Below are 21,358 nucleotides of genomic sequence, written 5' to 3'. Positions count from 1 at the left end.
TGCTGTTAAGGCTGTAGAGTATGCAACTTTCAGAGATGGTAGCCATTCGTAAATCACTCGCATTCTACAAAGTCACTTGTATGTCGCACGAAACAAGACCTAGTTACGCTTGCAGTGGGGCATGTATCAGTTTACACCTAGTGTCTGAGCCGACAACAGGGAGATGATTTCGGATAGTGTTCGCAAATAACGGTTTTATTATTTATGATCTTTGCAAATAGAGAGGTGTCCAAAAAGAGTGCCGCATATTTTTAGAGAAAATGGTACAGTTCACAAACAGAAAAAAAACTGTGCCCGGAAATAAACAATTGTTGAGACACGGGCCATTCTGTCCTGTGATACCCACTTGCCCGTTGACTCGTGCGAACACACACGGCTCCCCTCACACTTGGTCGCGTGTGTGTATTGTCAATGCGTGTGAAGTGCATGAGGGCCTTTGAATAGCCCCATAACCAGAATCCTTAGAGACTAGAGTCAAGAATAGAGGTCGCCCATGCTACGTGACCTCCTCGACCAGTCCGGCGCTCATGAAACATTTGTGTCAGGTACTGTCGATCGAGAAGTAGGCAGTAGGTTGGCACACCGTCGAGCAAACACCAACTTTCCATCTTACTGCAAGCGTAGCGCTCTCTAATAGCGTGCGTAATTTGTCGCACAGAAAATGGTCACAAACAGTACCTGCTAATTTGTTCTGTAGAGTGTATGGGCCTATGGTCAGTTATGCACAATTCTGGCCCACACATTTATATTAAAGGTAATTTATGCGTTTCTGCCATATTAGCTCGAGAATTTGCATCTGGTCACACGTGATTATTGCTGCAATTATTTAGCCTCGTCCTCGAACAAATTACAAGCCATGAACTATGGGTCTTCATCGCTTCGTTTTAGAATTCATTTACAGAACTGTAATTTCTCATGGTGCGTTGACAGATTACATAAACAGTAAGTAACATGGATGAAATAACTGCACCCCACTCCGTCCACGTAGGTTAAGACAAGGACAACAGAGTGTAAGGTGTCTGTTTCAGTCGAGATAATCTTGTAAATACGTATTTATAGTCTATATGTCACACTATTACTCTACAACATACCAACAATCAGTAACTGAACTGAAATTATGTAGAAGTGTTATCAAAAACCAATTACAAGTTTAATGACTTTTGAAATAAAAGCTTCTGGAAACTAAGACAAACTTGCATTTCAAAAACAATTAAAGCTGTTAAGACGTTAAAGAATTTCAGTTAATTTGCAAATATCACATAATCCTATTCAGTTTCAAGGTGTAAGATGCTGCAAGACGACGAAGTATGGCTTAACCGTTCGCAAGTTATGTAGCTAGATTTAAAAATATATAGAAATGTACTCATATAAAATACTTTAACATCTTCGAAATAGGTTTAATAAATTATACAGCACTTAAATGTGTAGACATCAAATTATTTAGAAAAGCTACTCAAAACACAACCTAATGTCTCAAAATATCAAAAAAGTCCAAAATTCCAAAAACTGTTTATGGCGATCTCTAGTGCACATCCCTTCACATGATTTCAAAATACGACCAAGAAACATCGTGCGTCATTAAGTACGCTATCCAAGGTACGACATTCTATCCTACGTATGTTGATGTTTGCAAAACGGAACAACTGAGATAAGGCACCTGTGCAAAATGGTTCAAATGGCTCTGAGCACTATGGGACTCAACTGCTGAGGTCATTAGTCCCCTAGAACTTAGAACTAGTGAAACCTAACTAACCTAAGGACATCACAAACATCCATGCCCGAGGCAGGATTCGAACCTGCGACCGTAGCGGTCTTGCGGTTCCAGACTGCAGCGCCTTTAACCGCACGGCCACTTCGGCCGGCGCACCTGTGCAAAACCAACTAAGTAAACTCATGTGGTATGAATGGCTGGAAGACCCCGAAGGTCAGGCTCAGGCACCTAATTGGAAGAATTTTCCCTATCATTCGCTCCCGCAGGCATCTTCCTTCGCGAAGAATGAGAACTGTGTGCGTAAGTGTACGTGTTAAGTGTAGGTGACTGTAATGGCTGTGTGCGGAGTGTATTGTCATGTTCGTGTTGGATATTATGACAGAAGGGAGAGACCGAAACCAGGTGCTGGCACATAGCCTACTCCTGTCGAGTAGCAACAAGGAGGCCGGCGAAGTTAACTTCTCATCCCAAGGACACATGCCCTCACTTCATGAGAAACTACGGACAGGTTTGGAATTTAAACAGGACAATGGGGCTGGGTCTGGTGATCAGAAACCGTACCCCACCACCTCTGCTTCTCTTGCCGGCAACAGACTGGCAGAGAAAATTTATTCCATCACTATGATGCGAACCGGCTTGCGTCCGGATTGAGCGCTATAGCACAGCAGGCATGCGTTAGCGACCTCGACAACGGAGGCGCGTGCGAACTAAGTAAGAAAGTACATCGAGAAGCTGGATTTTGTTCCAGTATATCTTGCATAAAATCAAAGGACAAGTTTTAGAAGTATGTATTTGAAGCCTTATTGCTTCATGTGCATTCATAAAATATGAGGAGCCACCACACTATGATTAAGCAGTCTTAACCATGAAACAAAGAAGCCCAACCCACAACATAAAAGAAACATGACAATGGACGAAAGGAGAATCGGAAAAACGTTAGTCTAGCACCGCACAGCGAACAATTACGATGGATAAACAATGCTGAATATATTAAAAATATATATTTATCGGCTGACCAAATAAATTTGCAAAAAAATTGATCATTTACTGAAGCATGCTTCCTGAGATACGCATTTGTTTTCAAGTGGCATCTTCTCATCTCAGCGAGCCTATAACCCTGCCTGGAGTAAATCAGCCTTATCCACTCTTTCACTATTCCTCGCAGAACCGACCAAAGGCGGCTTCTTCTTCTTTCTTTCTTTTTCTTTTTCTTATTCGTAACTGTTACCCCGCATACCACGTGGGGGGACAGAAACAAACTTGACAATCTTGAACTTGTGGAGAGTTAATCTTTGGCAAAGTGTGACAGAATCGATAGTTGAAGTTACTTGGAACAGCTAGCAGACGAAGTAAAGGAGAGACGCTATAAGTGAGATGCCAGAACAACTGATAATTAGTAATGGTACTGTGGAGGTGTGACTCTTCGACACCTGAAAAGAGGCAAGTTCATAGTCCAGGGTAGTGAAGCAAGAACTCCCTTAACAAAATGGCTCTGAGCACTATGGGACTTAACTTCTAAGGTCATCAGTCCCCTAGAACTTAGAACTACTTAAACCTAACTAGCCTAAGGACGTCACACACATCCATGCCCGAGGCAGGATTCGAACCTGCCACCGTAGCGGTCGCGCGGTTCCAGACTGTAGCGCCTAGAACACCACGGCAACAACGGCCGGCAAACTCCCTTAACAGATCCACGAAAAATACCTCTAAAACAACTGCAAGTCTATTGGCGACATTCATGTTCTTTGCTAGATTGCAAAAAAAAAAAAAAAAAAAAAAAAAAAAAAAAAAAAAAAAAAAAAAAAAAAAAAAAAGAAAATAAAGAAAAAAAAGCGACGACCTGATGGTCAGTTTGTGTATCACGTATCACACTAGAAACAAAACTAGTAACTAATGTGAAGACTGTGAGATCTTTTTACAGCAGTTAGTGAAGTAGCTGATGATGATAAACCATTCGCTGCTCAAAATATTGGTCACCCCTTTAGAAGAGCAGGCTAGTTGCTTTGTAGAGCTTACGTCAGTCGGTCATATAAGCTTACACCGCTGACGCTAGCCATGGCAGTGAAATGGCGTGTATTTTTCAGCAGGTTGTATGGAAACTGTGAAGTATGATAGATCGACAAGAAGACGTGACGTAATGGCAGAAAAAAGCTGTCGTATTTCAACGTGCCCAAGATTTCACCGTAAATGAGGTTGCCCGATTTATTGGTATAAAAACATGCACTGTCCAATGTCTGTAGACGGCCCGATACCAGTATTTGTAAAAGAATGCCAACCGATTACAGTTTCGCACGAGACATGGATTGCCGCAATGAACATTTGGTATCTGGAAGCTCGTAAAAAGGCCATTTCCCAAATCGGTACGTGATCTGCACCTCTTCAATGGGACAAACAAAGCCGAAACTGGACAGCAGGTGGTTGTACTTTTAGTGTGATTGGTAGGTCTAAGTTTCGCTTCTGTTCATATTATGGAAGACGTCGACTGCACCGACGATCCAGTGAGGTGTGTTATCTGCAGCCTGTGGAGGCCGTAGTACTGGCCGGATATAGAGGGTGAGCACAAAGTCTTGCCCTGATTATAACAATTTATTACGGAATAACCGTTTGACATAATAATTTACATTATATGCCGTTACATAGGTTAGTGTTACTAGTTTTTTTTAAGACTACTTACGTTAGTAAACCTCAACGTGTGCTCCCTTAGTAGCTCGGAGAATGTCGAGGCGGTATTCCAGTTCCCACCAGGTGTTCCATAACATGTGTTTTGTCACAGTACCCACGGCAGCTTGTATCCTAGCCTTCATTCCGTCGACGTCAGCAACTGGTGTGACGAAGACCCTGTCCTTGATATAGCCCTAGAAAAAAAGTCAAGGGGCGTAATGTCTGGAGAGGGGAGTAATGTTCGGATCGGTGGATTGGAACGAACGGTTCAACACCCTGTCCACCCCGCTCTCCAGACAGTATTCACACCAGTTGCTGACGTCGACGAACTGAAAGCTAGGATACAAGCTGCTGTAGGTACTGTGAGAGAACACATGTTACGAAACACCTGGCGGGAACTGGAATACCGCCTCGACATTCTCCGAGCTACCAAAGGAGCACACGTTGAAGTTTACTAACGTAAGTGGTTTTAAAGAAACTAGTAACACCAACCTATGTAACGGCATCAAATGTAACTTATTATGTCAAACGGTTATTCTGTTAAAAATTTTTATAATCAGGGCAAGACTTTGTGCTCACCATGCAGTTCTTTGATACTCTCGGGGTGTTTTTCGTACATGGCCCAAAGAATCAGGTTACCATGAACATAATCAGATGTTTATTTCAATATTTTCAATACCAACTGTTCCCTTTCTTATACGTCTTCATCAAGAGCATACTGTTGACACTCCCATCTTTCAAGTTCCGTGTTCACAGGCCTGCATGTACACGTTCTGATTTGACAATCGGGCACATTATCGTACCTCGACCACCACTTTAAATCATCCGATCTTAATCCTGTAGAAAATTCCTCCGACTATTTAGAACAGCAGGTGATACACAGCAATCAAGTTCTCCACAGTTCGTTAGCTCTACAGGACATACATTGATGATGATGATAATGTTCGGACTGTGGGGCGCTCGTCGGCGCGGTTATCAGCGCCGGTACAAATTACCTTCACCCAGTCCAATCTCTCCACTGTCAGCAATGATTAAATGATGAGGACAACACAAACACCCAGTCATCTCGAGGCAGGTGAAAGTGCCTGACCCCGCCGGGAATCGAACCCGGGACCCCGTGCACCGGAAGCGAGACGTACATTGAGGTGAGAGAAGCCATGGAAATTTGGAAATTTGTGGTAAGGTCTTATGGGGCCAAACTACTGAGGTCATCGGTCCCTAAGCTTACACACTACTTAATCTAACTTAATCGAACTTACGCTAGGGACAACACACACACCCATGCCCGAGGGAGAACTCGAACCTCCGACGGGGGAGCGGCGCGAACCGTGCAAGACGCCCAGACCGCACGGCTACTCCACGTGGCAGAAGCCATGGATTAGCAGTATGCACATCTACAGATGACGGTAGTATCTCGTATACAAGGTATAAAAGCGCAGATCATTGGCGGAGCTGTCGTTTGTACTCAGGTGATTCGTACGAAAAGGTAGCCGACCGCGCAAAGAGAATTAACAGAGAAACTTCCTGGCATATTAAAAACTGTGTGCCGGACCGAGACTCGAACTCGGGACATTTGCCTTTCGCGGGCAAGAGCACTTGCCCGCGTAAGGCAAAGGTCCAGAGTTCGAGTCTCGGTCCGGCACACAGTTTTAATATTCCAGGAAGTTTCATATCAGCGCACACTCCGCTGCAGAGTGAAAATCTCATTCTAGAATTAACAGACTTTGATTGCGGAATGGTAGTTGGTGCTAGACGCATGGGGCATTCCCTTTCGCAAATCGTTTGGAATTCAATATTTCGTGATACACTGGGTCAAGAGTGCGCCTAGATTACCGAATTTCGAGAATTACCTCTCGCCATGGACAACGCAGTGGCTGACGGCCTTCACTTAACGCTCCAGAACATGGCGTTTGCGTAGCGTTGTCAGTGTTAACAGACAAACAACTCTGAATGAAACAGCGGCAGGAATCAATGTGAGACGTACACGAACGTATCAGGGTGTCGAAATTTGGCGCTAATGCAGCAGACGACCGACGCTAGTGCTTTTGCTGAAAGCACGACATCGACTGCACCGCCTCTCCTGGGATCGTGACGATATCGCTTGGACCCTAGATGACTGGAAAATCGTAAACTGGGCCGATGAGTCTCGGTTTCAGTTGGTAACAGCTGATGGTAGATTTCGAGTGTGGCGCAGACCCCACGAAGTCGTAGAACCAGGTTGTCAACAAGGCACTGTGCAAGCTGGTGCTGGGTCCATAATGGTGTGGGCCGTGTTTACGCGGAATGGTTGAAATGGCTCTGAGCACTATGCGACTTAACTTCTGAGGTCATCATTCACCTAGAACTTAGAACTAATTAAACCTAACTAACCTAAGGATATCACACACATCCATGCCCGAGGCAGGATTCGAACCTGCGACCGTAGCGGTCGCTCGGCTCCAGACTTTGGCGCCCAGAACCGCACGGCCACTCTGGCCGGCTTACGTGGAATGGACTGGGTCCTCTGGTCGAATTGAACCGATTATTGACTATAAATGGTTACTTTCAGATGCTTGTTCCCAAACAACGATCAAGTTTTTATGGATGAAAACGCGCTCTGTCACTGGGCCAGATTGCCAAACATGAATCCCATCAGATATTTATGGGACGTAATCGAACGGTCAGTTCGCGCACGAATCCTGCGCCGGCAATTACAGACGGCTATAGAGGCAACACTTCTCAATATTTACCGAGCGAGGTGGCGCAGTGGTTAGCACACTGGACTCGCATTCGGGAGGACGACGGTTCAATCCCGTCTCCGGCCATCCTGATTTAGGTTTTCCGTGATTCCCTAAATCGCTTCAGGCAAATGCTGGGATGGTTACTTTGAAAGGGCACGGCCGATTTCCTTCCCCATCCTTCCCTCACCCGAGCTTGCGCTCCGTCTCTAATGACCTCGCTGTCGACGGGACGTTAAACACTAATCTCCTCCTCCTCCTCTCAATATTTACGCAGGAGACCTCCAACGACTTGTCGAGTCCATGCCAAGTCGAGTTTCTGCACTACGCCGGGCACGATATTTGTAGGTATTCCATGACTTTGTCACTTCAGTGTGATCATCACTGAATGGTTTTGGCTGGATATGACATGTCTGGAGAAACTTGTCAAACTTCTTCCTTGTCGAACTGAGAGGTCATCTTATGCATTATTTCCGTAATGTTTCTTGCGAGGGTGAAGACTGGTAGTTTTTTGATCTTCCATAGTAGTGCATTGAAAGAGCCACCTCCAAAGAAAAAAGCAAGAATAGATGCTTGGTTTCATAATGCGAAAATTTTATTGCGTGTAAAAGCAATATTAGATGCAACATAAGCCCATCAGGCTAGCGATACACGCTCGACTTGGCAAATAGGATAAACGGGTTTAAAACGTCGAGCATCTGCAGCGGGTGGAAATCGGCGCAGCTGCCACAAGCATGTTTCCCCATCGTGCTGAGCGCCGCATATAAATTCGGTAGGCATACATATTGAGAGCACAGTGTGGAAACAGCGGCGTCGCCGGGGCGGAACGCCATATGGCCCGGAGCGCTCTGCCCTTCGCGTCTACCTCCGCTATCGACCGACACCCCCTGCTCTCGTACAACGAGCCGCTCGTGTTCACCATCACAGACGACAGCCACTTTCAGTGGAAATTTAACCATCGCCCACTTAGAAAGTCAGTGCTCAGAACCGGTAGGTGGGATACTGGTGGGTTGTCTAGTTCCACCTGGTACAGGTGTGGCAGGTGGTGTCATCAATATTTGCAGGGGCTGCGCCGCTTAGTGGCTTCACAAGCAAGTTTGCGATTACAGATACAAATCGTTTCGGAACAAAAGTTTTCTGACAGTTACAGAGGGTGGTCAGGGAGTCCGTCTTCTGCTTTTGATTATGTAAAATCCCATGATGAAGTAACGCATTTGATTTTGTTGTCGATGTTTTAATCTTTTCCTTCACTATTCAGACGCACCAGTATATTCGATCAGCGGTAGATTCGTATTTTTTGAGATAATGGCCGATATTATCGTTCATATTAGAAAATCGACCGTGGAAGAATTCCTAATTTCTGATGGTAAAACTCCGATGGCTGAAGAATGTGTTTTGGGGGGCGGGGGGGGGGGGGGGGGGCGGGTGATACTGCTAGCACAGTGAGGTTCTTGATTCGCCACTGTATGGAAGCTGCAGGATCCATTTACTTATTAGAAACGATGGCGTTCTACTCATCACTACCGTGACTGTACCAAAATCTACTTCATCGATTCGCACCAACTGACATGTATCACTTGACTAATTTCCCGCAAGCTGTCTATCACTACAGGCAGAGTGATTGCTATTATCTTAAAACTGAGCCATTTAAATATTTCTGCATGCTGATTATAGCCAAAGTCAACTTACCAGCGTAAATAGACCAGAAAAGCACCAACTACTAGAGTCTTGTACGATTTAGACATAGAAGAAGTCGGAGTTATTAGCAGACGCTGTGGCAGGGGTCAAGACGTGGAATGACTTTTTGGAAACTGAGTAAAAAGACAGTTGATGATGCATATCACACTGCTTCATTAAAGGACAAATTCTAAACTATGGTGGCAACAGGGAGAAAGAAAGTCAGTGTATTTTTTTCCCTGATGGTACGCCTCCTAACAGTTTTATGTATAAAAAGTAAAAAATTCCGTGCAGTACATCAACGCCCTGAGGAAACTTTACACCTTCTTCGAGTTCACATTTTAGGAACTTTGGAGCTTATACTTGACAACAGACGATAACACACATAGAGACAAACCACTCCTGGGAGTTCAAAATTGGATTGGAAGAATTTTCTCATCACACATATAATCCAGACACTAAAGGGTGTTCTTTGCGTTCGTCGATATGGAGATTTTGCAAAATTCACCGAGACAGCAGCTCAGGAAGTATGGCCACGATATTTGCCAGATGGTGGTACATCCTCCTTGTTCAGAGGTGGATAAAATCTATCGAAGAAGACGGATATTATGACTAAAATCGAACGACTTCTTACGTAGATTCTCACTACAATTCATCTTACTGCATATTAAAAGCTAAATCAACAGAGAGACATTAATATCTGTTGGGCCCTCGTAATACGACTTTGACGTAAGACAGTTTAAAACGTATTTTAAGAATGATAAATTATTGTATGAAATCACCATCAAGAAATGAGAAATTAATAAGAAATTAAAAGGTGCCCATGACTTACAGCGATTTCAAACAGTAGAATGTTTAGAACGTGAACAAGATCCTTGACAGATTTTTCCAGTAGAACATAGCTTGTCATCAGCATCCACAATGGTGTATAAATGGTGTCAAACAAACGCAGTGTGCCACAGAGTAGAACGTTAGTCTTTTAAACGGCTGCAGAGCTGCATCCCATCGAGTCCAGGGCTCTAAAAGATCACAAAGTTCAGTCTGAAGAAATCAGTACGACACCTTGAAAAATAAGCATTTGTGGGGAGGGCGGAGCGCCCACTACGCATGATCCGTACTTCTATGAGTGTATCTAACAGGACTTCTGTTCTGTTGGCGCTTACAGTAAGCACACCCCTTTCACCAGACAAGCAGAAAAGTATTGCCCTAACAAATATGTTGATTAAACTACCTCCCTGCAATATGTAACTAGACTTTATGGACTCAAAATCTTCTTCAGGCTTTTCAGTTTAGTCAGTCACCAATGTTTTAATCAACCATCAATGCTACATTTCCGTCGCACCTCTGAAGAAAGTACCAGACTTCACCACAGCTTTAAGATTCCATAGAAAATTATTTATTATCAAATAACTGGCCGCGTAAATATTTTCTCGGGTTGGGAAAACCAGCCGCGCGGAGTGGCCGCGTGGTTAGAGGCGCCATGTCACTGATTGCGCGACCCCTCCCGGCGGAGGTTCGAGTCCTCCCTCGGGCGTGGCTGTTTGTGTTGTTCTTAGCGTAGGTTCGTTTAAGTTACTTTAAGTAGTGTGTAGGTTTAGGGACTGATGACCTGTGCAGTTTGGTCCCTTAAGATGGTTCAAATGGCTCTGAGCACTATGGGACTTAACATCTGTGGTCATCAGTCCCCTAGAACTTAGAACTACTTAAACCTAACTAACCTAAGGACATCACACACATCCATGCCCGAGGCAGGATTCGAACCTGCGACCGTAGCAGTCACGCAGTTCCGGACTGAGCGCCTAGAACCGCGAGACCACCGCGGCCGGCGGTCCCTTAAGAACTCACAGACATCTGAACATTTGGGAAAATCAAGGCCATGCAACCTACGTTAACAACAACACATCTAAAAAGAACTGCTGTCATAGAAGCTATAGTTAGACAGAGACTTCTTTACATACAGCTCTGTGATTTGTTTTCGTCTTTATAGTAGGCCCTCATGTACGACAAATAAGTGTGAGAACTATTGTACAGTCCTAATCTCTCTGTGCTGACCGAGATGGTTAAGATGTTTCTTTTGATCTGTGGCATACGTTGAAAACCGCCATCCTGTCGTTCATTCTTCCCTGCATGGAAATATCTTATACTAACTACCGCACGCAGTTATTTGTTGTAAGGGCACCTTCCCGCATGCCTGCTTTACACAGAGAATGAAAATGATTATATCTGTGCCCCACTTCATAATCTTATACAAAGGGTGCTTGTGATCACTTGAGGCCATCTGCACTGTTTCTCTTCAATGCACGATAAGAACAATACCGCCGTGTGTATGTAAAGCACCAGTTGTTGAACGAGTCGCTGCCACTAAAAGCCTAGTTCTCGTAATCGAAGTGTTTTGTTAAGGGTTGTCATTTTCTTCGTTAATTATGTTTTCTTCTGTAAAATCGTCGCAAGACAGAGATACGCGTGTGTGTGGAGCGTATTAGTGTGTCAGTGACTCATACTATTGGGCACAGAATAGAGCCTTAAGGTGTCACGTAAGTTGTAATTTTTACTAAGGAACTACTAGGTTCCGTGGAAACATGGCTTATGTTTAGTGCACCTGTCTGGAATCCCTGTATTTTCTTTAGTGGCATGCTCTTCCGCCATATTTTGCGGCTTCTGTGTATCCAGGAATACACACACACACACACACATACACACACACACACACACACACACACACACACACACACACACACACACCAAGTAACATTGAACAAACAAAGCTAAAAACTAAACTAAAACTCCCCTCGAGCATGCCATGAAAAGCCAACGGTACCGTCCGACCGCCGTGTCATCCTCAGACCACAGTCGTTACTGGATGCGGATATAGAGGGGCATGTGGTAAGCACAACGCTCTCCCGGCCGCATGTTGGCTTACGAGACCGGAGCCGCTATTTCTCAGTAAAGTGGCTCCTCAGTTTGCCTCACAAGGGTTGAGTGCACCCCGCTTGCCAACAGCGCAACAGCGCTAGATAAACCGGGTGGTCACCCATCCAAGTGCTACCCCAGACCGACAGTGCTTAACTTCGGTGATTTGACGGGAACTCGCTTTACGACAGTGGCAAGGCCGTTGGCTGACAAACAAAACACATGTAGATGAAATTACAGTCATCTCTTTTACAAAGTATATACGTTAGCGGCATGTTCGATCCCTCGCGTCGATATCAGCCTTTTTAAAATCCCAGTGATATTTTAATTTGTTTGCAAATAACAGTGGTTTTCATTTCGGCATACTTTCTGTGAAAGGAAAACTCGCTTTATTGACGTTTGAGCTATTTTCCCATTGTGCCTGCAAGCGTTTCTTCTATACTGCAACTATACGGGTGGCGGGGACTGTGTGGAGTGGACTCAGGAAACAACGGAAAGGATTTCAGTCTCAAAGGCTGCAGTTCAAACACATGACAATGGTTGACCTAGGAACCATACGTATTACAGTAGTAAATAGTCGCAGCTGTGTTGGAAAAGAACCAGAGCTCCCGGCGTAAATACTCGTGGGAACTACTGAAGCTCAAATCGTTATAGATACTGAAAGTTGGTTGAATCCAGAGATAAGTTCAAACCGAAACTTTGACAAATGACGTAACGGTGTTCAAAAAGGGAAAATTAAACACAGTTGGTGGTAACGTGTTTGTTAGTGCTAGAAACGGTCTAACATACAGTGAAACTGAAGTAGATAGTTCCTGTGAGTTAGTATGGGTAGAGGCTATATTTGACAATCGGAATAAATTAATAATTGGTTACTTTTATTGACATCCCGAGTCAGATGACACAGTTGCTGAACCGATCAAAGAATACTTGAGTCACATTTAAACTAAGTACCACATTCATAAAATTTTACTTTGTGGTGACTTCAATCTACCCTCGATAAGTTGGCGAAAATATGTGTCTAAAGTCGTGGGTAGGCATAAAACATGTCCGAAATCGTACTAACTGCCTTCTCCGAAAATTGTTTTGAACAATTCGTTCAGAGGCCTACTCATATTGTAAATAGTGGCGATAACATACTTGACCTCTTAGTAACAAATACTACTGAGCAAACAGAGGACTCGAAAACTAGACACCTAAGAAACTCATTACTTTTAAATTAAAAAGTGTCAGTAAAAGCGAGAGGAGGAAGTACCATCTGGCTGGAACTAGAAAAGAAAGACAAGACTGCTGTTTGTCTCCTTTCAATTCACGCTTAGTGTATGGAGCGTAAACAGTAGACGATTACACAGTGAAAAAGCGTTGTGTGGAGTGACGAATCACGGTACACAAAGTGGCAATCCGATGGCAGGGTCAGGGTATGGCGAATGCCCGGTGAACGTCATCTGCCAGCGTGTGTAGTACCAACAGTAAAATTCGGTGGCGTTGTTGTTATGGTGTGGTCATGTTCTTCATGGAGGGGGCTTGCACCCCTTGTTGTTTTGCGTGGCACTATCACAGTACGAGCCTACTCTGATGTTTTCAAAATGGTTCAAATAGCTCTGAGCACTGTGGGACTTAACATCTTAGGTCATCAGTCCCCTAGAACTTAGAACTACTTTAACCTAAATAACCTAAGGACATCACACACATCCATGCCCGAGGCGGGATTCGAACCTGCGTCCGTAGCGGTCGCGCGTTTCCAGACTGAAGCGCCTAGAACCTCTCGGCCACAACGGCCGGCTCTGATGTTTTAAGCACCTTCTTGCTCCCCACCGTTGAAGAGCAATTTGGGGATGTCGATTGCATCTTTCAACACGATCGAGCACGTGTTCATAACGCACGGCCTTTGGTGGAGTGGTAACACGACAATAACATGCCTGTAATGGACTGGCCTGCACAGAGTCCTGACCTGAATCCTATAGAACACCTCTGGGATGCTTTGGAATGCCGACTTCGTGCCAGGCCTCACCGACCGACATCGATACTTCTCCTCAGTGCAGCACTCCGTAAAGAATTGGCTGACATTGCCCAAGAAACCTTCCAGCACCTGACTGAATGTATGCCTGCAAGAGTTGAAAATGTCATCAGGGATAAGGGTGGGCCAGCACCATATTAAATTCCAACATTACCGATGGAGGGCGCCACGAACTTGTAAGTAATTTTCAGCCATGTGGCCGGATACTTCTGATCACATAGTGTAATGCAGAGTGGAAAACTATTAGAACACGTGCAAAGCTTTAAATACCTCGGAAACAGGATAGAAACGGGTCGGAAGAGCAACACAGAAATTAAAACGAGAATAGCAATGGCGAAAGAGGCATTTTATAAGAAAAGGAGAATTTTCTGCAGCAGTACGCACAAAGATTTGGGGATAAGGTTAGTAAAATGTTTTGCATGGAGAGTGCTGCTGTACGACGCTGAAACATGGGCACTGAGGAAGAAAGATTGAGCAAGGATGGACGTTTCTGAAATGTGGATATGGTAGAGGACGGGAATAATAAATTTGAAGCAAAGAGTGAAAAACGAAGAAGTACTGAGAGAGAGTGTGAGGACAAAGAGAATTACTAGATGTAATAGAAAGAAGGAATCGAAACATGATTGGACTTGTATTAAGGAAGAAGGAAGGACTTACAGAAACTGTATTGGAAGGGTATGTGGAAGGAAATAGGAGGCAAGTGAGGAAGAGATTTCAGATCCAGGATGATGTGATGGATGGCACCACATACAGCAACATTAAGAAGGAAGCAACCGATCGCAGGAAACGAAGACGCAAGATACCAGCTAATATAGTAGAAAACTGATGATGATGATGACAGATTTAAGGAGTAGTGAACACAACGTCGTTGTAGCGAGACTGAAGATCGTAACATCTAGACCATCAAAAATAAACGCAAAATATATGTGTATTTAAAAAAGGATATAAAAATTCGCTGGATGCCTTCGCAAGAGACAGCCTCTATCCCTTCTCTGAAAGTGAAGACCAGATGTTGCTTAGAGTCAAAGACATAGTATAGGTAAAAATGCAGAGATTTACACCAAATTAATTAATAAGAGACTGAATGGACCCACCACGGTATAGAAAACAGGTCAAAACACTGTTGCGGAAGCAGTGGAAAAGGATTGTCAAATTTTAAAGCAAGGAGAATCCCCAAGCTTCGTGAAGTTTTGCATAAGATCGATATTTAGCGTGAACTTCAGTGCGAAATACTTTTGACAGTTTCCACATCGAAACTCTGTCTCGAAATCCGGCAGAAAATCCGAAGAGATTCTGGTCGTTTGTGAAGTACACCAGCGGCAAGAGACAATTAATACTTTCACTGGTCAACAGCGATGGTAGTGTTACTGAAGATAGTGGCACTGAAGTCGAGTTGCTAAATACGGTTTTCCGGAATTTCTACACAAAAGAAGACGAAGTAAATATTCCAGAACACGAATCAAGAACTGCTACCAACATGAGTAACTTACAAGTAGATATCCTCGGTTCGTGGAAGTTGACGAAAAGCCATCGAGTAAAACAGAAATGATATCGGGCGTTCTTCAAACAAGTATTACAGGCCCACTGCTGTTACTAATACATTCAAGAGATAACAAACTGGTACACCTGCCTAATATCGTGCAGGGTCCCCGCGAGGACGCAAAAGTGCCACAACACGACGTGGCATGGTCTCGGCTGATGTCCGGAGTAGTGCTGGAGGGAAATGACACAACGATTCCTGCAGGGCTGTCCATAAATCTGTAAGAGTACGAGGGGCTGGAGATCTCTTCTGTACAGCAGGTTGCAAGGCACCCCGGATATGCTCAATAATGTTCACATCTGGGGAGTTTGGTGGCCAGCGAAAGTGTTTAAACTCAGGAGAGTGTTCCTGGAGCCACTCCGTAGCAATTCTGGACGTGTGGCGTGTCGCATTGTCCTGCTGGAATTACCCAGATCCGCTGGAATGCACAATGGACATGAATGGATGCAGGTGATCAGAGAGGATGCTTACATACGTGTCACTGCCAGAGTCGAATCTAGACGTATCAGGGGTTCCATGTCACTCCACCTGCACACGCCCCACACCATTTCAGAGCCTCCACCAGCTTGAACAGTCTCCTGCTGACATGTAGGGTCCCATGAGGTTGTGTCAACACCCATACAGGTCCACCCGATCGATACAATTTGAAACGAGACTTGACCGACAAGGCAACATGTTTCCAGCAACTAATTGCAACAATTGTTACCTGAAAACAAAAGAAAGAAGCGTATAGGAAATTAAATTTTTGGCAGAGTTTCTTTTTCACGAAACTCGACCGAAGATGGCAAATATGTCCAAATAAATCTGCAACGTTATTTAAAACGGTTGTTCTGAAATAAGTAAAAAGGTAGAGCTCCGATCGAAAAATATTAAATAAGGAAGCTGTAGGCCTTAAAAAGATACATATATTGCCTCTTTAAAAAAATCTATTACTTTCTATGTTCTGAGATACATCGAAAAAGCCGTTAAACACTGCGTACTCCACATATTGTTACTTGCTATTTACTGCAGGTATAGCCTGCAATAAATCTACAAGTACTTGTTTGAAAAACTAAAAAAAATTTTGATAATTGTTCGAGATACATCGATTTCTTGAAATCAACACAATCAAGATAAATGGCTAGATCTCACGGATGGCCCTGCAGTAACGGTTTTAGGCTTATTTTATTCGCAGAGAGTTGTGCTGCCACGGTGTTATATAATTTTTAAGATTTTATTAATTGTAAGGAACAAAAAAATGACTTCGAAAAGGTTGCACTTTTGTTGAGCCTCCTTTTTTTCACTAACTGTCTCCATTTTTATTTTATGTAAAAAGCTTTTTAAAAAAGAAATTGCTGCTATTTTTTCACAAAAGTAATTTTTTGGTCGTTACAATTCATAAAATCGTAAAAATTATTTAATAGCATGGCAGCACAACTCTTTGCTAACAAAATAAGACTAAAACCATTGTCGTGCCATCCGCTGAGAAGATCTAGTCAGCTATCGAGAGCGCTATTTTTTCAAAGAATCGATATATTTCGAACAATAATTAATATTTTTTATTTTTCAAACAAGTACTTTTCGATTTACCTCAGGCTATAAATGCAGTAAATAGCAAGTATGGGAACGTGAATGATGACAACTTACAGAGAACCGCATGTATAACTGTTTTTTAAATACCTCATATGTCTCTAAAGTAAGATAACAATCGATACTTATAAAAAAGCAATCGATAGAACTTTTTAATCCTAAAGCTTCCCTCTTTAATATTTTTCAGTCCAAGCAATAGCTTATTACTTATTTCAGAAAATCCTTTTGATATCCCCTTGCATAAGATGGTAAAGGAAAAGAACGCATGGAAGAGCGGGCCATCGACAATTGCGTCATTTGTCCTTTGTCAGTTTACATTTATTTACAGAATACATTACACTAACACACAGAATACAATATTAACCACGCCAAAGAACGAGCAACAGGAGACTTTTTTTTCAAATAATCGGTTTAAGCCACTGATCAAAGGCTCCAAGCAACAACCAGCAAGATCTCAGTAATAAATACAAAACTGTAAGACGCTGAGGTAAGACATTCCTTAATTAAAGCAATTTGGTCCTGGAATAATTAAAAAAATTGCTGCCCCAAAACCTAAAGAACAAATGGCCATTTACAACTCTTAAAGAGTTTTTTACAAAAAGAAATTTCAATTAATTTCAATCTCAATCAGACTTGCCTTTGAAAGGAAGGTCTGCAGTCATCAGAAGAGACAGACCAATGAAAGTTATGTGCCAACAGTTAGGATCCAGCAGCATGTTCTTTCACGTATATCGAATGAATATAGCATCGAAGTGATGGCAAAATAATTAGAAAAACAAGTCAAACTTTGACCACTATAGGAAGTAAGCTCAAAGTTTCCAAATATTAGCACAATAAGTACAAGCTGAAATAGTCTGATCTATAACATCTGGAAGATAGTCATAAATCGAATAATATTACACATTTCAGGAGAGTCGTAAAATATTTCGCGGAAAATATTAACGTAAGAGCTTGTAAATAAGAGCGTAGGCTAAACAAACTTAAGAAATTCACTGCTAGAGCGAACAGCTCCACTAAGGTAGCGTCAGGCAGCCACAAACACTCCCAAAAAACACCGTGTCGGTGCGTAACAGCAACAGATCCCCGCTGCCGAGCGCCGCTCCAAACAGTGGACCCACAACTCGTAAAACTAAGAACTGTTAACAAAAGCCGTTCAGGTGAAACATGAGCTAAACTATACAAGTTCAGAAAACGTAATTCGCCCAGGCCTTAGTGACTTAATGGCATAAAACCCTCAAATCTGCCATAAAAATCAAACAGTAACGTTACTCAAAATTCCACAGAACAAACACCGCTTAATAACATAAAACGGTAAAATGGTGGTGTATACGTCTCCCCCCAAAACAACGTAAGTGAGTAGGGTGAAGTCATTAATCGATGAAAGTTACTTGAAGTAGGAAAACAGTGAAGAAGTCACCTAAGCTACACAGCCAAAGACTTGTTTGCACGAAGCTGAAATTTATATTAGAAACTGAAGCATTCCTCTACAAGGTGGTACTTAATTGCTAGCACTTACAAGTAAGGGTCTCTTCCATGGCACCGAGATTTCAAAACGATCTAAAATACACATTAATTCGAAAAATTTCCTTAAAATGATTAAAAGATTAAACAGTAAACCCAAAAAAATATCCAGAGACGTTAAAAACAACCACTTAATAAACCAGATTTACCACAGAGCTTAAGAACAATTTAACAGCACAAAATACGCTTTTTCATTAAACAATTGGGTGATGACAAATTCCCTGTGGGCTCACAGGAAAATAACCCTGTCTTGAAAGCCATCAGATTTAAGGTACCAGACAGCTTGGGGCGTAAACAAGTAATAGTCAGGCAAAACTTCAAGTTACTCTTACAATGGTAGGCAACCACCGTTACACATGCGGAACAAGCACATATCATTAAATGGATTAACTCAAACAGACAAGTTGCGGTTAGCAATAATTACAACTGAAGGGAAATTTTTTTGCCATCCATAAAGTGAGAGTCACAGAGGCGGGCATATCTCAGCGCGAGCGATGCCAACCATTGCTACACCAAGAAGTCGTTATTCCATCATTTCAGCTCAGTGCAACACGTCAGCACCGAAAAGCTCACAGCATGGACATAAAGGAAGATAACTGAGCTGAAGCACACTGAAGGGCGTGGTGAAAACTTCGATGCAGCCACTAATTGTACACTCGCAACCAACCGGTCTCCGCACAAACAGAGCCAACGCCCCACAGCCAACGGTCTGATCACTGTCTGTCTTGTCATCTCAGTATGTACCCCGATGCCCCCCTGTCGACACGCTCCGGCGTGTTTCGCAGACTCCGCGGCAGCGGTAACACACAGGAAGCTAAGGGTAATGCCTGCCACCAATGGGGCGCCAGCAAGTGCGGGCTAAGAAAAAATGAAATGAAGCCGACACGAATCACCGTTTTTCACAACTCTGCGAGTTTATTTGGGCATGGATCGAGTTTTATGAAAAGGATCTCAACTTACAGTTTAACTTCCTAAACGCTCATATTTTTGTTTTCATGCAATCATTTTTGCAAATTTAACTTTTGGCCGTAACAGGATTACGTGAACTATTAGGCTAGCTCAGCACACCTGCAGGTCTGACTGACGATTTCACCTATAATGACTTACGATCACTACATCCCCGATCTTTTTTCCAAACATCAACATTTTCGCCATTAGGTTGTAATTATGTTTACTGTGTCCCAATACTGAATTTTAGACTTTGGAGTCGTCTTCAAATATGATACATCATCCCTCAGCACGTGTCAAACACTGCTTTAATTAACTGTTCTGTTGGTTCATGGCAGAATATTTTATACATTGCGAATGATAAACACATGACACTAGTGTAACAGTGTTCAACTAACTAGCTGGTTTTCGGCTGTTAGGTCATCGTCACGTGTAAAGTGCAATATGTATTGCTGTAAATTTAATGACATCGAAGGAGTTTCTCAGTTCGTTGTCACAGAGGACATACATGTCACAGAGAAATGTGTAGAAATGATTCACTTTAGCAAAATGAAAAAAATAAATAAATAAATACGGAGACTTTCCGTCTGGGACGCGATCTCTTCAAGCACCAATTTGTGTGTCGTAACAATTGTTACATTCGTTAGTACCTGTTATCATATTTGTTTCACGAAGTCCAATACTCTTTGTGCATAACGTTTTCCAAAGGAAAAATATTATCTCTGCTTGCAATCAAATAAAAAGACTGCTAAACGAGTCGTTCTCCAAGCAAACTGTGGGCCGTAGCTATTTTCAGAAAGCTATATAAAGAAAGCGACATTACTAGTAACTACTCCTGTACGTAATACAAATTGATTATGATAAATCAAAGAGACCCTAGTTCTCCTTACAACGTTTCCATCAAAGATAGAATTTTTTATAAGTGATTTACATAACTAAAATTTTACGATTACTACATTTAATAACTAAACTCAAGTTTTGCTTCAAATTAAATGCGGTAACATTAGACAGGTATCGAGAAATGCATTTGGCACGTATCACGCCCCAGTGGCACTGACGTAACATCTGAAGCACTTCCGATTTAAGCACCTCGGGAAAAAGCACTTGCGTCTTCCCCAATTTTGTATGTACGAGAATTATACCTTTTGTAAACTGAGAGAGCTTCTCTCATGTGCCAGTATGATTTCATTTCCGTTTTTTTACGAACTTTCTGCCTAAAAGCCCATTCTGTCTTAATGTACTGTTTAATCTTAGAGTAAGTCTGATCCTTTGCTGCAAGGGTTCCAATGAAATTAGAATTAAATAGAAAATGTTGCGTTGATAATTAAATCTAAAGAAAAACATACATCTGTTAAAGAAACAAAATTTTTGCCCTACCCTATTGGCAGTCGTGAAAGCAAATCTGTGTTGGTGTATTGAGCAGTGGACCTGATAAATTATTTCATAGTCATCATTTGACAAAGAAAGCGCCGAGCACCGCAGTCGTTGAGCTGTACTGGAAGGGACAGTATTTTTGGTCAAAAGATAGCCACTAAAAGCTTGTGGAATGAATCTATGGCCATTAAGACATTCATGATACTTTTTGACTATTGAAACAATCGCAAGAACCTCCTTCTCAATCTGACTGTGGGTCCGCTGAGCAACTGTTAACGCTTTTGATGCGTACGCTATCGACCGTTCAAACCCATGCTCCTGTGTGACAAGATGGTACCGATTCCGTATTCTAAAGCATCTGCTATAGTTATAACATTTTTTGTGCCTCATGCATCGTAAGACATTCGACGTTTAACGAACTTTGTTTCAGTTTATGAAATGTTAGCTAGCAATTGCTGTTCCAGTACCGTTTCGCGCTTTTACGTAATAATTTCTGAATTCATTCACTTATAGAATCCGCATGTGGGATGATCTTCCTGTAGTAATTAATTTGTCCTGATAATTATTTTAAAACGTAAGATTTATAATTGCTTCAGTACGTTGTGCCATCGACCTGATGCCACTTGCGGACAGGTTGTGTCCTAAGTATTTTATATGAAGATGGTATCTGTTCTTTCTGACATGTCCGAAAGAACAGATACTATCCTCGAAAGAAC

This window comes from Schistocerca serialis, chromosome 2 (genome assembly GCF_023864345.2).
Source record: "Schistocerca serialis cubense isolate TAMUIC-IGC-003099 chromosome 2, iqSchSeri2.2, whole genome shotgun sequence".
NCBI classification, from domain to species: Eukaryota; Metazoa; Arthropoda; class Insecta; order Orthoptera; family Acrididae; genus Schistocerca; species Schistocerca serialis.
This window is presented reverse-complemented; position numbering follows the sequence as displayed.